This window comes from Ursus maritimus, unplaced genomic scaffold, assembly GCF_017311325.1.
Source record: "Ursus maritimus isolate PB19 unplaced genomic scaffold, ASM1731132v1 scaffold_6, whole genome shotgun sequence".
NCBI classification, from domain to species: Eukaryota; Metazoa; Chordata; class Mammalia; order Carnivora; family Ursidae; genus Ursus; species Ursus maritimus.
The window spans coordinates 77,257,583-77,272,314 of NW_024426774.1; the positions used below are offsets into that span (position 1 = coordinate 77,257,583).

Genomic DNA, 14,732 nt, shown 5'->3' on the forward strand with positions numbered 1-14,732 from the left:
CTCTTTAAGTCAATAATTACACTAGGCTATGTCTCATATGGTGACTGTCCTGGATCAGGTTTCCCTGGGAAGTAGTGTGAACATCCAATAAGTAGATTCAAGTCTTGATTCATTTTAGGAAATGCTTTGAATTGTATTTTAAAATATTTTACTTTGTAGCATTTGGTTTCTTCTGGGACCCCAATTTTGCATATGTTGGCTTTCTTTTGACTTTCTGCTATCACTGTCACGTCCCCTTTAATTGTTTGAAACTCCTATCTCTATTTCATTTAGTTTGCATTTCATATTTCTACCCTTTGCTTCCTGTACAGCATTTGCTGCAGTGACTTCGCTCCTTTTGAGCTCCATCCAATTTTGTCTTCACTCATGTGATGATGGCTTTTTTTTTTTTTTTTTTTTTTTTGCTATCTGTCCTGATTCTTCTACTCCTATCTCATCACCTGTCTTTGCCTTGTCTTCTTATATTTGAGTTCTTACATTTGTGCTTTGTGGTTTCCCTCTAGAGATTACATTATTTTGCTAAGGTTTTTTTGGTTTTGGTTTTGTTTTTTTTTTTTTTTTGGTTGTGCTTTGTCTCTAATTCATGGAGGAATGTTTGATCATAATTTCATCTCTTCCAGGACACATTTTTCTGGTACATGTTCTTCTGTTGACAGGATTTGCTGTTCTTTTTGTCTTACAGCACGCTTGCATGGGAGCTATTCTATTTTCCTTTTATTACTTATAGAGTGTTTGGGTTGGACTTTCCCGAATAAAGCTTTCTGCAGGAGGATCTAACTAGGGGTGGGACAGGAGCAGCCTTCTAGAATTCTTGATCCCAAAGGGCCTCTCTCTTTCTCTGTTTCCACAGAGATGGACAGCTTCCTGAAAATATTGTATAATTCTTTATAGAACTCTGCCTCCTCAGCTTCTCTGAATCAAGCTGGGTCTACAAGGACTTCTGTGGCCAGCCCTTGAACCTTTAGTTCCTTCACCAGCCAGTGCAACAAGGGACAGGTGAGCAACTCACCTTCGAGAAGTGTATTTTTTTTTTCTTCTGCATTTTCTAAGCCCTGCTTCTGCTGGCCCCTAGACACACTTGTACCTCTTCCTGTGACGGCTCTCCTCCTGACAGCCCATACGCATGTTTTGGAGTCTATAGCAAATGGAATTCCTTGAAGCTATGATTTCCATGAGGAGCAAGAAGCACCACCACCATGCTCATTTCCAAGTCTGATAATTTGGAGGAATTAATACTAAGCTGCTGTGCTCTCCTTCAAAAGGCTTTGAGCAGGGTGCAGTTTGAGGCGTGATGGAGGTACATTCTTCCTGCACCAATTTCCATCTCCCTCTCTAGCCCCTGCATGACTGTTTCAGCAGGTAATATGGTAACACACATTAGTGAAGCAAAGTAGAGACCACATGTGTCATCTAAAAGCATGCCACATCAACAACTAAGGGGAAAACACACACACACATGCACACACACATGCAAAATGTACATGAACACACACACTTCGTGGGCCAAATAGAATATATCTGCAGGCTCCTGGTGCACCACCTCCAGTCTAAATCAGCTCTAGGGTCCTTCTGTGGTACCTTCTAGAAAGGATCCCCACCATGACTGCCTGTTATCTTGGTGACTTTTCCACCCCTCCACCAATCCCTAAGGCTGTTCCTGACGATGACTTCATCTGTGTCACATGTGTTTATGGAGAAGCCTTGTTTTTTGCCTGTATCCTACAACCCCACCTTTGGCCTGTTCAATCTGATCTCTTTGCCTTTAACAGGTACCCCTTACCATGTACGGCCTTAACCCAGTGCAGCTCTGTGCAGGCTGGAATTGTCCTGGGCTTGTGCTATACACCAGGGACTCTAGTTGATACCAGAATTAGATTTTGATCTCCACAAACCCCCAGTTCCCATGCCTGCACCCAGAGTGTGGCAGCAGCCGGGTGGGGCAGCCCTTTGTTTAGAGGTGAGCAGAACAGAGAAGACAGGAGCGCCATTGTGACTGAGCAGCTTGGGTGGGCCTAAAGGGAAGCTGAGGATAGGCCCGGGAGAGGAGACCTATGCCCCAGCATGTCACCTGGGGCTCTCTGCAGAGATTTCTGGGCTGCTGTGAAACTCCAACTGCTCTGGAACAAAGTTGAAATGTTGTTGGAGAGCAGCCTTGGCAGGGGTAGGGGCCAAGTGTTCTGGACACTTACCAGAAATAAACAGACTGCAATGAAATAGATCAAGAATCCTTTCCAATTAGGACAGTTGTGTGGGTTTTTAAAAAAAAAAAAAATCTGAAGTAAGAAAGGGAACAAAATGCAAAAATCTGTTCTTTTCTTCCAAAAGACTTTAAGTAGCAAATAAGCAAGGTGTCAAGACTGGGAAAGCCTTCTGTCTAGGCTCTGAGTAAATGAACTTGCTTTTTGGTAAAGAGCTTGAGTTAAAATTAAACAGATACATATGCATAGCTTGCAATAGAATGATCCTGCATGCATCGCCTTAAAAAGAAATCTGAACATTTTTCTGAGTAGGGCAAGCAAAGAGAATCAGGCAACAGTCCCTCCTCCAGAAATCCATAAACAGCCCCTCTCCTTCTACAGCAGAGGAAATTCGTCAGAGCAGCCCACCAAATGTCCTCGTGTTCTGAAAATAGATGGCACAGGTCCTTCTCTGGGCACTTCAGGACAAGGGCACTGGGGGTGTCCCTAGTGACAAAGGGAAAATCCATAGTAAGGATGGCCACACCCACCTCCACAGCCACCCCCACCCTCACCCCCAGTGGGGTCTTCAAAGTCTGCAGAAATATCTTCAGTCCCTACACCAATTATCTACGTTGGCCCGTTTTTATGTACATTTGAATCCAGTTTCAAATTCCAATTTAGATTCTGTAATCTCAAGACCTAGAATAGAGCTTGGCTTGAGCTGGTGCTCAATATATATCTGGAGGCTGGATGAATCTCATGCCTTGCTATTGCTTCTAGTCTTTAACTTCCTTCCGTCTCCTAATTTCAACTGTAATTGACTCTTTGAAAAGCTGAGACCAAAAGGGCAGATTTTTTTCCATATAGTTTACATATACTTTTCTTACCCCCATTTTTGCCACCCCTCAGAAGGCTGTCAACAACCTTAGGGAGGGCTAATGGAAGTGACTGGATAACACTCCCAACTCTTCCCTCTACTAGAAAAACAACTATATCAAGTTTACTCAAGGGACATTGGCAGATATTAGAAATAGCGTGAACTGTGTGGATTTAGGAAGATGTCACTTTTACAGTGGACTCATCATAGAGGGCAAACTGTCTAGAAAGTGCTGCAGAGGGAGATTGTCTGCCCCTGACCTCTGGCAAGACATGGAGAGTGGACCACATCATGTGTTTTTTATTTTCACACACTCACTTTCTTATGACCAAATGCTCATGAGTTGTTTCTCCAAATAGACCACTTGAACGTCACTGTAGGGTCTGGATTGACTGAGCCCAGCGAAGGGAGGTGCTGTGCACTGTCACACACATTGCTGAGGAAGAAGGGAGGGGCCCCAGGGCCGTTGGTATGGAGCATAGCTACTTTGTCCCTGGGCTTTGCCATGGAATTGGATTTTTCCCCTGAATATAGCAACACAGTCAGGCCCCAAAGAACCTTGCTTCTCTAAGATCATCTGATTGATGGAAGGATGCTCAGTGCCATATGTGTATCTTCTGTCCTTCAGCAGCCCCATCCCTGTCCCCACCCAGCATAGCGGCTGCATCCTTGGGCATCTGACATTTTTGTCGGTGGAAACACCTGCCAGGAATCATAGGCGTGGGATATCTTCCTTCCCAGCTCTCACCTTCTCAAGAGCAGTTTAACTCATTTACACTTTCCCTCTGTGCTCCAACATTACTTTTCCCTCCCCTGACACCATCTTCATCACCTCCTTGCTACTTGTTCTGAAGTGGTTCCTGGGACAGATTTCCACTGAAACCTTTGGTAAATAATGTGAAACTCCGCAGGTAGTGGCAGTTGCTTCTAAGCTGGTTGCGGAAAACTAGAGACGAACTTTTTACTGTCTGAGCCACTGCAGTCACCAGTGCAGCAAACTTGGGAAGCAGTGTTAACTCTTGTCCAGGGTTAACACTTGGGAGCTGGGCGAGATGCTATTGGATAACAGAAAACATATGCTTGTCCTGCCACTCCCTTCCTGGCACAGAGCTCCCAAAACCCTTGTAAATGTCTAAGTAATAGGAACACTAGGAGCATGTTTTGTTCTATTGAGATGGCTCTGGGTGGGCTCCTGGATGGGGGCTGGTCACCAGAAAGATCAAGCCATGGTTAGAAGCTTGGACTTTTCAGCCTCACCCCCAACCTTTCAGAGAGGGGAGAGGGGCTGGAAATGAAGTTAATATTGATCATGGCTACATGAGGAAGCCTCTATAAAATTTAATAGTAGGAGGTTCAGAGAGCGTCCTGGTGGATGAACACATCTACACCAGGAGGATGACACACCCCTGTCCATGGGGACAGAAGCTCCTATGCTTGGGACACTTCCAGACCTGACCGTATGTTTCTCTTCATCTGGCTGTACATCTATATCCTTTCTGATATCCTTTAATAAACTGGTAAATACAAGTAAGTGTTTCCCTGAGCTCTGTGAGCTGCTGTAGCAAATTAATCAAACCCGAGGAAGGGCCGTGGGAACCCCTGATTTGTAGCCAAATAGGATGGAAGTTGTGGGTAACCTGGGGACATGTTACTTGCAATTGGCGTCTGAAGCACAGTGGGAGCAGGAGTGTGGGACTGAGCTCTTACTCTGTGGGATGTGATGCTCTCTCCAGGTAAGCGGTGTCAGAATTATGCCAGTTACATTGTAGGATACCCAGCTGGTATCACTGAGAATTGCTTGATGTGCAGGAAAACTCCCCACACATCTGGTGTCAGAAGAATCGTGAGTGTTCTGTATGAGTAGTAAAGGAGACACACAGGAAAGAGAAACGCAGAAGGAGGTGGAGGACTGGGTTTTTCCCTACTTAGGAGACTGAACTGAGCTTTTCCTTTAGAGACACATTTGTCATTTGTATGATGTATTCATTTCAGAGGGATCTGCCAGTAATGTTCAGAGGACTTGATTAATTTTGACCAAGTTTGGTATTTGCTTTACTTTCCATTAAATCTCCTGCCTGGAAATAAATGTTCTTAGTTAGGAATCTGCAGAAGGGATTTTTAATGGATTTCAGTGCATTTCGGGGATATTACTAAGGCAAGAGCTGTGGTTCACAGAAACCACATGCTACATAGGGAGCAGTTATTTCCATTATTAAGATTCCACTCAGTGTCCTCACTGGAAGACCACTCAGGCCTTACTGTGAAGGGAATACAGGGCACCACTTAGTCCTCTAAGACAGAGCTGTTTCTGTATTGTCAAATGTACATGTGGCTCCTTAAGTAGACCCCACCTCCTAGACAATTATCGTTCTAAGAAATAACTTCCTGAGAGCAAACTGCTTCGTGTTTTTATCACTGGTTTTGCAAACACTGAAGCCTAAATACCTCCACTTTCTGCAGGGAAAAAAGAGGGTGAGGAGACAGTAGGACTCCTCATGGGGAAGTAGCCACGACAGTTCCATCCAGAATTGACTGGAACGATCAAGTTGGGAAAATCATCAGCAAATTAGTTGTATTAGAACAGGAGTGAGTTACCCTTGTCCAGTGGCCACTGGAGCCTGCCCCACTGCTCCCTGTTGCCTGAGTTTTGATTTTGGACAACATCCCCATATTAACGTGTTAGTAGCAACCTTTTCATTGTCAGTGTTCCTCATTGACATTTGTTGGAACCAGCTACACTAGCTACGTCAAAATTCAGTGGCTTAAAACAATATCTATTTACTATTACTCACAGTTGAACTAACCATCCTTTTTCTTTTCTGATGTTTGGACATCTTGGGGCCTTGCTGACCCTGGAGGGACTCAGCTAGGATTACACCTTTCACATGCAAACTGACTACTCCAGAGTCCACACCCTAACCTCCTCCTTCATCTCCCTGGCTGTCACACGTGGGCCCCTTTCCACCAGCCCTAATCACCCCGGGGCCAGGATCAGACAACTAGGGACAGCCCTTATGCCCCAGAGCCTGCTAAAATTACCACATTTTAAACAACCCTGCTTTAAGTCCACTTAACCTGCATCAGCCAAATAGAAACCATGAAAAAGGTTCTTGCTCACTTTGCCCTCCTTTCCCTCTATCTCCTGACTGACCCTGGTGCTTCCCCCAAGAGGCCCTCTGTGGGGTAGTGTGGGGTGCCCCCTTCTCTTGGGATCTGTAAGAATAACAAACTATATTTTCAATGGCACTCATCTCCTGATCTCTTGGCCTTACCATACCCGAATAATAGTAAAACCCGTATTTTAAAACTACAGTCTACAGGTCAGCTAGGCAGCTTTCTGGACTTAGGACATCTGTGATCACCTATGGGTCCAGCAGGCAGCTCTGTTGGTCTTCACTGTGCTGCCTCAATTGTTTGAGGGCTGTCAGCTTTATGGCTATAAACTTCTGGGATGTCCACAACTGGACAGCCAGGCTCTCCCTCCTGTGGTCTCTCACTCCTCAGCAGGCAGGACTGGGCTTGTCATAGGGCAGTGGCGGGAATAGAGAATAGAAGCGGGTGGAACCTCTTCAGGCCTCCAAGGGAAGGAACACACATCACTTTCCCTGCACCCCACTGGCTGAAGCAAGTCACAGAGCAGCCCAGGTTCATGGGGGAAAGAGACAGGCTCTACCTTTGGATGGAAGGTATGGCGATGTCACATTGCAAGTGATGTGGATACAAAGAACAGTAGAGAAATGGGGACATTTCCTAGCCCCTCTACCACAACATTCTTCTACTCAAAAGAGTAAATTATCTAAAACATGTTTTTCCCTTTGGACATAATAAAAGTATGTATATTTTAATTAAAAAAGAAAAAGAAAAGGTGGCCTGTGTGTGGACAGTTCACTATTCTAATAAGACTAGATTTAGATGGAATTGCATTCTCTCAGTAGAGTAACAGAAACATGAATAATTGGGACAAAAATATGGCATGTGCTACCCTTGTTAAAATGCAGACTCCTGACCCCAGAAATTCTAATTCAGCAAAGCCCAGGATGAGGTCCAAGAGTCTGCATGTTAACAAGCTCCTCAGGGGACTTGGTACAGGTCACCAAGTGAGGTACAACCTCACTTTGAAAAATACTGGTGTCCCATGTTGATAGCAGCGTTATTTACAACAGCCAAGACATGGAAACAACCTTAGTGTCCATCGATGGGTAGATGGATAAAGAAGATGTGGTGTATACATATACAATGGAATATCATCCAGCCATAAAAAAACAAGGAAATCCTACCATTTCTGACAACATGGATGGACTGAGCGGGCATTATGCTAAGTGACATAAGTCAATGAGAGACAAATACTGTATGATCTCACTTTTATGTGGAATCTTAAAACACACACACACACACACACACACAATCAAACATATAGAAAAAGAAATCAGACTTGTGGTTACTGGAGGTGAGGACCGGGGGGAGGGAGAATTGCAAGAAGGTGGTCAAAAGGTACAAACTTCTGGTTATAAGATAAATAAGTACTAGGGATGCGATGTCCGACCTGATGACTATAGCAAACAGTGCTGTATGAAATATAAGAAAGTTGTTAAGGGATTAGATCCTGAGCGTTCTGATCACAACAGAAATATGTTTTCCTTTATTCTTTTCTTCTTCCTTTTCTTTTCATTGAATCTATATGAGAAGATAGATGTCAGCTAAACCTAGTGATAATCATTTCACAATATACTTAAATCAAACCATCATGCTGTAGGCCTTAATTTTATGCAGTGATATATGTCAATTATTTCTCAATAAAACTGGAGAAAAATTTTAATGCTGGTAGCAAAAAATTGTGTGTGTGTGTGTGTATGTATGTATGGAAAGCAGTAATATCACCTTTATTTTACAAAAAGGGAGCTAAGGCTCTAAGCCTTAGATCTGTTTAGTGGCCTGAGAAACTTCCCTCAAAAAGGTAATTACAGAGCTGGGATTAGTACTCAGGCCTCTTGGCCCTTGACCTATGAGGTACGGTCTGAGAGCGCAGAGAGCCCCCATTCTCCTTAGAACCACGCTTACCCGGGGCTTGCCGCAGTGCCTGAGCCTCCTATCAGTGCTTGGTCTCCTCTGCAGTATCGGCAAGATCACTCTGCCCCTTCCAAATCCTGTAAGGGGGCTAGAAGGCAGGACTCAGGCACTGGCGACGTTGGAGGTGAGGGGAATGGGGACAAACATATTAAAACCCCTGCCTAAAAACCTCACACTTTCGCTTAAATTGATGTACTGTATTGGTTGCTAACTCCCAGCTTGGGCCTGGGGAGCTTTATTCATCCCTCAAGTAGCAAGCAATGAAAAGAGAGCAAGAAGGGATAAAGAATGAGGAGGAAGGAGAACATTTCTATGATCATTTCTCTCTCACCGTAGGTGGCTTCCTAGTAGTCCAGCGGGTGACGATGATGGTGGTGATGGTGGTGATGATGATGATGGCAACCATTGCTGTACCCGTTTTACAGGTGGAGAAACAAGGACTCCCAGAGGCTTACCCATACCTCCTAGTACAGACCTGGATCCTGACTCTTTGGGCCTCCTCCTGGAAAATGACCATTTCACAAAGAGCAATCCACCAATTGCACTAATTTGGTGTGATTCTTCAGAACCCTGGAAGAGATATTGATGGTCTCCTCTGAAGGAAGAGTAAAGTAAGAAATTACCGCACTTTTAAGATACATTGTCTTTAAGCTTGATGTGAAAAATGACACCTAGGACATATACCCAGCTGGGAATTTATGAGAGTCCGGTTCCACCCCAATAGCCCTTAGATGCGGCAAAATGTTATTAGGATGACAGGGATGCACCCTGTGCCAGTCTGCCCAGATTTTAACCGCCAGGGTCCAATCACACCTTAGACAGGTGAAGAGAATAATCCTCATCAGTTGGCCATTGGCTCTGCCTCTGGGTTATCCCTCAGGACTCTGTGGTCACCTCTGATGGCATATCTGTCAGGTTCTCAAGAGAAACAGAACCAATACAATGTGCGTGTATATTATATTATTATCTCTCTGTAGATGATGGGTGGATGGATGGATGGATGGATGGATGGATGGATGGATGGATGGACTGATGGATAGGCAGGTAGGTAGTGGGAGAGAGAGAGAGAGACAGAGATTTCAGAAATTGGCTCACATGATTGTGGGGACTGGCAAGTCCAAATTCTGCAGGGCAGGCTGGCTGGCTGGAGACCTAGGGGAGAGCTGATATTGCCACTTAAATCTGAAGGCAGTCATCTGGCCAAGTTCCCTCTTCCTGGAGGACCTCCAGGACATCCAGGACTGGATGAGGTCCACACCCATTATGGAAGGTAATCTGCTTTACTCAGAGTCTACTGATGTGAATGTTAATCTCATCTAAAAATGCCTTTACAGCGACATCTAGTCTCATGTTTGTCCAAAAACTGGATACTATGGCCTAGCCAAGTTGACACATAAAATTAGCAATCACAGCTGGGCAGGGAAGTGCCCAGAAGTGGGAGTGAGGATTTGTGTTTACAAACAGGCTTGTTGCTGAGCTGGACTTGATGGGAGGAAAACAAGACAGAGGGGCAGCCTCAGTACTCCTGCTTCTGACCTATGGCAGAGTCAGGGTCAAGAGCTGGTGGGCCTCCTAGGGAGAGAGCTGATTCTTTCCAACTGCATTTGAGCAAACTGGCTTCTTGCTTCAGGTTTGAGAGGAGGTGGCTCTGCTGACAGCTGTGTTACTCCATGAAGCACATCCTGCCCCAGACCTCACTTGTGTGTGCCACACACACCATCCTTCCAATAGCGCCACCAGCACACAGGTATGAGCACTCACACCATCTCCCAAAGAGACCCACAAAGGGCCTTAGAGTCACCAGAGTTCTGGATTGATCTGCACCCATACACTCTGAGGGTTGTGCTCTCAGCCAACTTGATCCCCCTGAGTCATGGTCCTAGGAGTGTGACAGAAGAGCTGGGGCAAGTCCAACAGGCAAGTCAAGCACTTTGAAACCATGGGAAATATGAGAGCGCTGCATAAAATAGGAAAGTGGTTCTCTCTCATGGGCTTCCCTCGCAGAGACTCAAAGGCAGGTGGGGAACTGTAGAGGAGGCAGAGGTTTGGAAGGAGGCTTGTTGCCAGCAAGTCTGGGGAGAAGAAGAGAGGGGTAGGTGAGGAGGGAGGGAGAGCTACAGAGGACGAGAGGAGCTTCTGACCCAGAGCAGCAGTAAATTCTGGTCCTGATCTCTAGAACAGGAGAAAGAATGGGCTGGAGATGCGTCATTCAGAGCCCGGTGATCAGGGCTGCGTGAAGGTGGCCGCTTAACTGGGGCCAACACAGAGGCACTAGACGTCATGAGCTGGATATTCCTGGCGAAAGTCGTGTATTTTTAGTGTTGATTATATGAATAACTTGCTTGAGTAGCTGTAACCTGAGGTAAAATTTGATTGGAAAAGAAAGGCAAATAAAAACCTGGAGTGGGAACTCTGGACAGCAGGGCTGCCTGGGGCAACCTCAGAAGTTGGCAGCTGGTCTCAGGTGTCATTCTCTGGCCTTCCCCCAGGCCCCTGTGCTCCGAGCCCCAGTCTGCAGCTGACCTTCCCACTCGGTGTCCCAGCACCCTCCTCATCGAGGACCTACTTGCGGGCAGGCCACTGAACCCTCACCACGGTCCTGCAAAGTGATGATGCTATCCCACAGTCATTGCTCTTACCATTGCCTGGCACTCTCCTGGGGGTTTAAAGCCTCTCATCTCATTTAGGAATTAAAAATCAAGCCTCCAGGCCTGGAGATGTGACAACATGCAAGCTAGTGATTCCAACCTCCCTCTACCTCAGAGGCCCATGGTAGTTCCCTTTTTGCTGTTTCTGACAAAATACTGAGCCGGTAAAACCCAGAGAACCTTAGTGCTGACCTTGCCTACCCCCGTCATTGTACCTGAGAGGAAACTGAGGCCCAAAGAAGCTATACAAACTATGTAAGTTTGCACAACTGGTTGGTGGCAGGATCAGGATTAGAACTCAGATGACCTCACCCCTAGGTTCACTAAGATTTCCCCTTGCAGAGAAGAGCTGATCCATTTGCACTGTGGTGTTAGTGACTAATAATGGCTTAATCCTGCCATCCTGAAGTATCTCAAGTTTTACTGAGAAAGGAAACTGTCAACCACCAGCCAAGTAGGGCATAAGAGGGTGAGTTAAAGGAGGTTAAAATTAGGAATTAAAGGAAAACATTCTTGGTTCTCCTCATTTCATACCACATAAGCTGTCAGCTTGGCTGTTTACTTAATAGGCTTGAATTGCATAATAATTCACCCACCATACCACCTTAGGGTCTGGCTGGAATGAAACACTGTTATAATCCTTGACATGGAAAGGAACTGGAGACCATTGTATTATGGAATGGCAAACACAGGGCACTCTGCCATGCATCCCCCTCCCATACCTCTGCAAGGCAGACTAATCCCTCCTAGGCCTTTGTTCCTCTTTCCTCTACCCCCATCACTGCTGAGAAGGGACTGGTTCTGCATCCTTTCCAACCAAGAGCTGCACCAATGGATTATAGTCGGTTAAGTCATTGATAATCAAAGCGTGATCTGTGGACCCACAGCAGCGGCATCACCCTGGAGCTGCTTGGCGATGTAGAACGTCAGCCTCACTCCAGAGCTACCAAATCAGAATCTGCTTTTGTATGAGTTTCCAGGCAATCCTCATGCACACTGAGCTTTGAGAAGCATGAGGTTTCTTCCCCTGCTAAAATAGAGAGGATAGGGGCGCCTTTAACTCACCCTCTTATGCCCTACTTGGCTGGTGGTTGACAGTTTCCTTTCTCAGTAAAACTTGAGATACTTCAGGATGGCAGGATTAAGCCATTATTAGTCACTAACACCACAGTGCAAATGGATCAGCTCTTCTCTGCAAGGGGAAAGTCGTTAAGCGTCTGCCTTCGGCTCAGGGCATGATCCCAGGGTTCTGGGATCGAGCCCCACGTCAGGCTCCTCCGCTAGGAGCCTGCTTCTTCCTCTCCCACTCCCCCTGCTTGTGTTCCCTCTCTCACTGGCTGTCTCTGTCAAATAAAAAAAAAAATCTTAAAATAGAGAGGATATGCTTAGAGTGGTGGAAAAAATACTCTTTAGAGGTGGAAGTATAAGAGGTGGTAAAGTCATGAGACTGAAGCCAGATCCTCTGGGTTAACCCTTGTCACTATTATGTGACTTAGAGTAAGTCACATGAATGAGGCCATTAAAATGAACACTCTGTGGCCAAGTTCATGTCTAATTCACCTCTGAAACCCTAGTACCTAGAATGTGTAGGAGCTCAGTAAATGCTAAGGAAGAGAATTACCAGTGGGCTTTGGTTTCCTCCCTCACAACTGAAAGTGTGCTAAAGAATGGCTTCCAGCCCTCACACCCATGTATCCGCAACACACTGACTCATGTCCTGGTTTAACTAACATGAGACAAGTGGGTTACCAGAGAGCTAGCAGGAGGGGTGAGTTTCTGCCCATGAAAATTCTTGTGAATGCAGACTCCGGGCTGGGAAGCTGTGGGTTGGGGACACTGGCCTTTCTATTGCTCAGCCCCAGAAACTTTGGTCAGACCCAGCCAGCTTCCTGTGACCCTCTCCTTCTTGTTCCAGGCCTCCTTACCTTCTCTTAGCTTCTCCACCATACCCTGGACTCCCTGGCTTCTTCCTTCCTCTCCCAAGCCTGGCTATGTGCAAGACAGTTTCTCCAACACCTCACTTGCCTGCCACCCATTCTATCAAGCACAAGAATACCTTTTGGGGGGTTCACCACAGGCAAACTGAGACCAGGAGTTACACAAAGCCCACGGAGTTCCCATAAGGCCACCCAGAGGCCTATAATCTCCAGTACCTCTTTGCACTCCTCACCTCCCACCCCTTTCCAGACTAAGGAGGCTATCGTGCTGGAATAGGCTTCTTTTACTCAGATGATTTGTAGCACTCAGCTCACCAGCCCCCATCTGGAGTCCCAGTGAGCAGCCCCAGGTCTTTGAAAATCTGCCTCTCAAGGGGAGCTAACAGAAGACCAAAGAAGGAGAAGGAGAAGACGAAGAAGAAGGAAAAGAAAAGAGAAGAGAAGAGAAGAGAAGAGAAGAGAAGAAAAGAAAAGAAAAGAAAAGAAAAGAAAAGAAAAGAAAAAAGGAAAGGAAAGGAAAAGGGGGGGGGAAGCCGGAAAAGAGACAAAGGCACCCTTAGCTATTTGAGGGTCTTTACTCTATCCTGATGAAGTACCTGATACAACACCTCCTACCCTCTTCCACCATTGGGTCTCCTCCATGGGTCTGGGATTCAGCAGCCTCACCATCCCATGAGGATAAATTCTCCCTAATGTTTTGGTAAAATAAGGCTACTGGCTTCTTGGGATTCTCAGGTTGACTTGATAGAAGAATATTTTACCTTATGCGTGAGTTGGGTGCTTAAACCAGTATTTGAAAAGTGTTGTAATGCTTTTGTTGTAAGGAAAAAAATGAGATATGTAAGAATAGGCACGGCAAACCCACGCTTACAAAGTTATTCCCCAAGTAACCTGTTACATTTAAGACATTTCGCAAATAAGCAACAAATCAGAACAGATTCCTGGCCATAAACTTGCAGGACTGGGAAGACTGCCCTGACTGCTGGGTTCCTATCAGCCCTGCTTACAACCCTTAGGTATGATTTACATGCTAATTTTTTTGACTGCCAGTTCTAAAAATCAACATTTCCAAGGCCCTGAATGTGAAATGACCAAGAATTCTGAGCTGACAGAAGGCATGTGTAGTTACCACTTTGAGTCAAAGACCTGTCTCCAGGACAATATTCTCTCGTTGGCAATCCAGGGAACTGGACTGTTCCAAGTGGCTGGATGCTTTATTGAGGTACTCATTCAGTTTTATTACTGTTAGTGCCAATCGAGATAGTTTTCTCCTTTGACTCCCTTTTTGGAAAAACAGCCAGGCCTTTGAGTCCTGGAGGTCTCTGATGCCCTTGGCAAAGAAGAGAAGTATCCAGACTTTAATTTCTGAATCTTAGTTTAGATTTAATTCAGAGCTGTGAGACTCATTATCTGAAAAGGGAATGTTTCTAATGAATGAAGGACAGAGGGCAGAGGGAATGGCTCAACCTTGAAAGGTGGGATTAGATAGGTGTTGGGAAGAGGGGAGGGCAGGTGGCCCACATGTGCTGGAGACCAGAGCCCCAGTTATTCAGAGTGCTCATGAGGAAGGATGGCTTCTTGAGGAAGGCTGGACTCAGGGGTCTTGTTGCTCAACATGTTGTGCATGACCAGCAATGTCAGCATCAGCAGGGAGCTCATCAGAAGTGCAGACCCACTAGACCCAAAGTTGTATTTTAGCAGGATTGCCAAGTGATTTGTGTGCACACTGGAGTTTGAGAAGTACTTCTCTAGGATCTACTGCTTGGGAGCCTCAGCAGGGATGCCCAGACAAACTCAGCACAAAGGAAGAGAGTGGGTTGCAACACCGGAATACTCCCCATGGCCGTGGACAAGATACTTAAGGGACAGCAGTCCCTTTCCCCAATTTCCTGAATGTTGTAAGTGCCAATGTTTCCAAACAACCCAAGGGAGGGGGAGGACCTCCAAAATACAACTGAGATGGAATTTCCCACCATCCCTAAAGGTGATGGCTTGAAGCAGAGTTGGTGAATTTACAAAATGT

At 45.8% G+C, this 14,732-nt stretch overlaps 1 long non-coding RNA gene across 1 annotated transcript in view; it reads left to right on the top strand.

Annotated features, from left to right (window-relative positions):
- The first annotated feature begins 8,570 nt into the window (after window positions 1-8,570).
- Window positions 8,571-14,732, top strand: part of LOC121101055 — a 41,385-nt gene continuing 35,223 nt past the window's right edge. Inside the window, exons 1-2 of the long non-coding RNA XR_005833026.1 lie at window positions 8,571-8,735; window positions 9,755-9,871. This is a non-coding gene — a long non-coding RNA (uncharacterized LOC121101055). The remainder of the gene's footprint in view (window positions 8,736-9,754; window positions 9,872-14,732) is intronic.